Here is a 6,647-nt window from a genome sequence, read left to right on the forward strand (position 1 = left end):
GATAAATCAACAGACAAAACGTTTTTAGAGGAAATCTCTAATTATGACATATTAGGCTTGCAAGAAACCAAACATGATGACCTTGATATCTATTGTGAAAATTATGAATCAATTAGAATATCTCGTAAAACTGAAAATGGTTTTCCTACTTCTGGAGGAATGATTTTATTGATTAACAAAGATGTTAAAAAAGGGGTTACAATTTTGAAAAACTCTAGTAGTGAAATTCAGTGGCTAAAACTCTGTAAAACTTACTTTGGTTTTAACAAAGATATCTATGTTTCTTATGTATATATGCCACCTTCCAATTCCTCGTATGTAGTTAGACATAACCTAGATGTCATGAGCATGTTAAATTCAGATGATATAAAATATGGCAAGTTAGGAAACTTAATAATATGTGGTGATTTGAATGCAAGAACAGCCACTGAAACAGAAAATGTAAATTTTGACTATTATGTACCTATGCCTAGTGATGATGTAGGTTACAATTTACCCCCAAGATTCAGTCAGGATGATGTATGTAATGAGAGGAGAAAAGACCTTATAGATTTGTGTGTTTCTACTGATGTACAAATTTTGAATGGCAGAACATTTGGTGATCTTTCAGGAAAGTTTACCTCTTTCCAATACAATGGAAATAGTGTTGTTGATGACTGTTTAGTTTCAAATTCCTTTGCCAATAATGTGTTATACTTCTATGTACATGATCACATACCAGTTCTTTCTGACCATGCAAAAATTACAATTCATATTAATTGTTCATTTGAAGAAATTGTTGCTCCCAATTTAGACCATTGCACTAATATACCTTTTTCATAAGTATGGAACAAAAGCTCTGAAATGCCTTTTTTAAAAGCATTTGATAGCTGAGACGTTAAAGACAAAATGTTACGATTTGATGAATGTGCAAAAAGGGTATGTAGTTCTATGGGTTCAACAACAGATATTGATGAACTATTGGGAAACTTTAATAATATATTATATAGTGCCTGTAAGCGCTCACTAAAGATTAAATCAAGTAAGAAAAATAAACGTAATAAAAACCCTAATCATAAGAAATGGTATGACAAGGATCTTGCCCATATGCGCTCTGAACTAATAAGGAAAAGCAAAATGTATTCAAACTTTCCAAGTGACCCAACTATAAGAGGGTCCTTCTTCAGATTCCGTAAGCTATATAATCGATGTTGCAAACAAAAATATAGGAACTTCAGAACAACAATCATAAACAAGTTAGATTCCCTATATGAAAATGACCCAAATGCATACTGGAAACTTTTGAAAGATTTGAAAGCAGAACAGCAAACAAATGACCAGTCCATCAAGATATCTAGTGAACAGTGGGTAAATCATTTTTCCACACTACTTAGTATTGATAGCAAATTTAGTACTCAGAATAAATATTTTGAAGACCTCCTTGCTAAGTCAGAGAAATCTTATAAAACATTTACTTCTTTAGACTATACAATTAAAGAAAAGGAAGTCATTAATGCAATAAAACATCTTAAAAATAATAAAACAGCTGGATTGGATGGCATTAAAAATGAAATGCTAAAAACCAGTGTACATTATGTTTTACCATATATGCTAAAGTTATTTAACATTATCTTGTCCTCTGGCAAATACCCAGATGAATGGAAAACAGGCTTTATTAAACCAATTCATAAGAATGATAGTCCATATGACCCCTCAAATTATAGAGGAATAACAATAACTTCTTGTTTATCCAAAGTATTTAATAGCATACTGAATACCAGGTTACAAAATTACTTGGACTCCAACATTATTATTAATAAGGTTCAAATTGGCTTTCAACCAAAAGCCAGAACTAGTGACCACATGTTTGTACTTAGAACCCTAATTCAAAAATATACAAATAATAAATCCAAACTGTATGTTTGCTTCATTGATTTTTCTAAAGCCTTTGACACTGTTTTACACTCTGCGTTATAACACAGGTTGCATCAGTTAGACATAATGGGGCCTTTTTATAAGGTCATTAAGAATACGTACACAGCAAACTCAATGTCAGTAAAACTTCAAAACAAACTTACCAGATCATTTGAATCTAAAGTGGGTGTTAGACAAGGAGATAACTTAAGCCCAAATCTCTTTAAAATATTAATCAATGGTCTACCATCTTTATTTAATGATAATGATGATCCAGTTAAATTAGGTGACATTTCCCTAAATTGTCTATTGTATGCTGATGATTTAGTATTAATTTCTAAATCTGAAAGAGGACTTCAGCAATGTATAAATAAACTTGAAAGCTACTGTGAAAAATATTGCCTGTTTGTCAATCTCAAGAAGACAAAAATTATTATATTTTGCAAAAGTGGTAAAAAATCAGCTGAAATTTTTTTCTATAAAAATCAAATTATTGAACAAGTGTCATCATATAAATATCTAGGAATTGTTTTCTCCTCATCAGGCTCATTCACAAATTGCCAGTTTGATCTCTACAAAAGAGCCTTAAAAGCATATTTTGAATTAGTCAAATGTTTTGGAAATATTAAACCTAAAATACATACCCTGATACACTTATATGATCATACTGTAAAACCTGTACTGCTATATGCGTGTGAAATCTGGGGAACAATAAATATAGATTGTTCTGCAAAACGCCCCAATTATTGTATGGAAAACTTCTTTAACAAAATGTACTGCGAAAAAATGCACATTAAATTTTTGAAATATATTTGTGGTGTACATAAAAAAGCCTCAAATCAAGCTATTGTTGGTGAACTTGGTCGATTCCCAATGTATATTGATGTCATAAAAAGCTGTTTTAAATATTTACAAAGAATTTTGAATTCCGAAGTAAATTCCTTATTAAGAAATGCTGTACTTGAAAACAATGTATTATACGATAATAACAAAAGCAGCTGGATCAGTAGCATTCATTATATTTTGAATAAGTTGGATATACAATGTCCTATACATGATAAAAATATTGTTTCAATTGTTGCTAATAAGTTGTATGAAAGATTTAAATATCAGTGGTGTAATACGCTCTCAGACAATGCAGACAAACAATTTGGTAAATTACGAACCTATGCACTATTCAAAACAAGATTCTGTAGAGAAAAACATTTTTCAGTAATTCGTAATCCTCATGTTTTGAAATGTTTCACATATTTCAGAATCAGTTCTCACTCTTTGGCTATTGAAACTGGACGTTACACACAAACACATGTAAATGAGGAGAATATGTACTGTCTGCAAGTCTGACTGTGTAGAAGATGAATTCCATTTTGTATTTGACTGCATAGCATACCAACACTTAAGAAAACCATTCATAGAGTCCATGAACATTTTGTGCAAGAATTTTATAAACCTGTGTAATAGACAAAAATTTATCTGGCTTATGAGCAACGAATGTGACAGTATTATTGAAAAATCTGCCAATTACATATATAGCTGTTCATTACTAAGAAAAGTTGATTTATCATGAAATTGTAAATTTTATTTTTCATCTATCTTTTGGATAATCACTCTTTTATGATATATGTATATGTACTTTGTATTCTTTGTATGCCCTCTGGGCCCAAAATTGGAAATAAATTACTTACTTACTTACATCACTAAAATACTTTCCTTGCTCTATTTTGCATACTTCCAAATAATCTTTTATCTGTATTTTCTCTGACTTTCCATTGATCTGCATGAAACATGCAATTGGCAGAAATATTTCTCATACTAGTTAACGAAGTTGTATTTACAGTAAGTCATAATATCATCAGAAATGATTCCGACACGAAAATATTTTTAAATCTCCACTCGGGAAGTCTTAGCTTCTATCTTCTGATGACATGTAAAATCCCGAAACGTACGAACAGCTTTGGTCTTTTTAGAGTAACTAAAAATAGCGTACAGCGTCTTCAATTCAAAATTTTTATTTTGTTAACAAAGCAATATTTTCAAGATTTTTTGGTAATAAACATCGTATCAATTTATTGTGATAATAAAACAATGAGATTTTATTTTTCAACACAACGAATATACAATTTTCATTCTGTGCGGTATCACAGGTGCTTGTGGACAGGACTTCCGGTACCCCCCTTCTTTTATTTTTAAATGTTCAATTCCTTGGGTATTTCGGACCTATTATTGATAAAATATGTAACTTCAGAGGTTATCTATTTCAATGGAATACACAAATCTCGCATAGAAACCGTTTTTAAAAATGTCATATCACCGATCATTATATATGAACATATATTATGATCGGTGATATGACATTTTTAAAAACGGTTTCTATGCGAGATTTGTGTATTCCATTGAAATAGATAACCTCTGAAGTTACATATTTTATCAATAATAGGTCCGAAATACCCAAGGAATTGAATATGTAAAAATAAAAGAAGGGGGGTACCGGAAGTCCTGTCCACAAGCACCTGTGTGCGGTATCAGTACATAGCACTTCGTGGTATAAAACGGAAAATCCATGTTTTGTTGCAGTTTTCGGCGACAAGAGGCAACAAATGCAGTCATGTCATACATGGTTTTAAGTTGAATGATTGTACAATACAACGGTAGTAAATACATTTACATAGCATATTCCCTGGAGGCTCAAAAGGCCGACATTCTCAGGGGGTGCCATTCTGTGTCATTTGAAGCTAGGTACCTTGTGTTGTTATTAGTATACAGGGGTCATAAGTCATTTACAGAAACAAGTGCCTGTGATACACAGACCAGCTTAAACCATTAGAAAAGGTAAGACCAAGGTGCTTGTAACAGTAACATATTCAACCTGACATTGTTGAAACACTAGTTTCGGGGGGTTTACGGATTTTTTCATGGTAGAAAACATTGATTTTGTTTTGTTAGGGTTAAATTGAAGAAGCCATTGTTTAGACCACTTGTCTAAGTTTTTAGGTCATGATTAAAGTGTCGTTCAATTACAGCAACATTATACGACGAACATTGAATAGAATTGTCATCTGCAAATAATCTACACATTGACAGCATACTGTCTGAAACATCATTAACATAAATTTTAAAAAAGCAGAGGTCCCAAGACTGAGCCTTGAGGAACACCAGCATGTATGCTTCTTGTTGCAGAAAAAGGATTTCTATACATCACCATTTGTTCTCTATTACTTAAATAACTTGTAAACCATTAAAGTATATTACCATGTAAACCATATGTTTGAAGTTTGAAAAGTAGTCTTTTATGCCAAACTCTGTCAAAGGCTTTAGATAGGTCACAAAAAACCATACAACATAATTTTCCCTCATCAATACTTTTAAAAATGCTATGATACGTTTCTATCAATTGGTATACAGTAGAATGACCAGGTAAAAAAAACCGCTTGAGACTTATAGAATAAATCAATTTTATGAAAATAATTATAAACATGCTTAAGTCTCATAACTCTTTCCATAATTTTGCTGACACACCTTAAAAGTGAGACTGGTCTATAATTGGATGCTATAGATGGATCATCTTTTTTAAACAATGGTAATACATAAGCCAGTTTTCAAGGATTTGGAAAACATTTATCAGAAAGAGATCTGTTCAATAATATACATAGTGGTTTAGATATAGATTTTGCTGTATGTTTCAGCATTTTATGGCTAATACAATCGGGACCTATTGCTTTATTTACTGGAATATTACAGAGAACATCTAAAATATCTTGTTCATTGATAATAATATCACCAAGAGTATCGTTACACAACAAGTACTTATCAGGTAATTTTACACCCGTATCATCGATAGCTGAAATAGAAGAAAAATACTCGTTAAGTGCATTGATTTTTTTTTTCTAAATCGCTAAAAATAAACTTGTTCTCATTGTCCTCGGATATACATTGAATAGGTGGAATTTCAGTTGACGTTTTTATATTTCAAACGTTTCCAGTATTATAGGGTTATTGAACTTATATTGGTGAATATTGGCACGAGTTGGCTGTCAAAATGCACGAGCTTGCGAGTGCATTTTGACAGCCAACGAGTGCCAATATTCACCTATATAAGTTCAATAACCCTTTTATTATATAGCTAAAGTATTTAGTTGTTAAATTATATCCTTTTTCACTCAAACTACTCCAAAATAGATGAGAATTCATCAATATTGGCAGTGTGCAATAACAGCATGCATTTCTTAACTGTTCAATATTCAACCCGTCATTAATTCATGAAGCAAACTGATTTTGTAAATGGGGACATCATAATTTATGTTCAGTAAAACATTTTGCTTAAGTAAATATCAAATACCGGCTCTGTCAGATTCGGAGGACCTTCGTTTGACATTTTGGCTTGTTTACGTCGTTACGGTAACGTCAATATTGAACGCTCATACTCGGAATGTTTCGGGCGCATGAAATTTATGCAATGCAAAGTTAGCGTTCAATAAATTATCAGGATATTGAACGCTAACATTCTCTAGATTTTACGCAGATTTTATATTAGACTATTTATAAGCTATATAATAAAGTTTATTATTATTTTTATTTGCATAAGTAATTTGTGTATATATGATATCGTAATAATTTGATAATGCATGTTTTTTCATGTTGTTAACTTTGTTTCTTGTCTTACGATATCTAGTCCAGTCTGCATTACTATTAGAACGTAATGCTTTATTACGTAATCTGTTTGTAATTCTAATGTGTTTTCTTAACGCCGAACCAAA

The sequence above is a fragment of the Ostrea edulis genome, chromosome 5 (genome assembly GCF_947568905.1).
Source record: "Ostrea edulis chromosome 5, xbOstEdul1.1, whole genome shotgun sequence".
In the NCBI taxonomy this organism is placed as follows: Eukaryota; Metazoa; Mollusca; class Bivalvia; order Ostreida; family Ostreidae; genus Ostrea; species Ostrea edulis.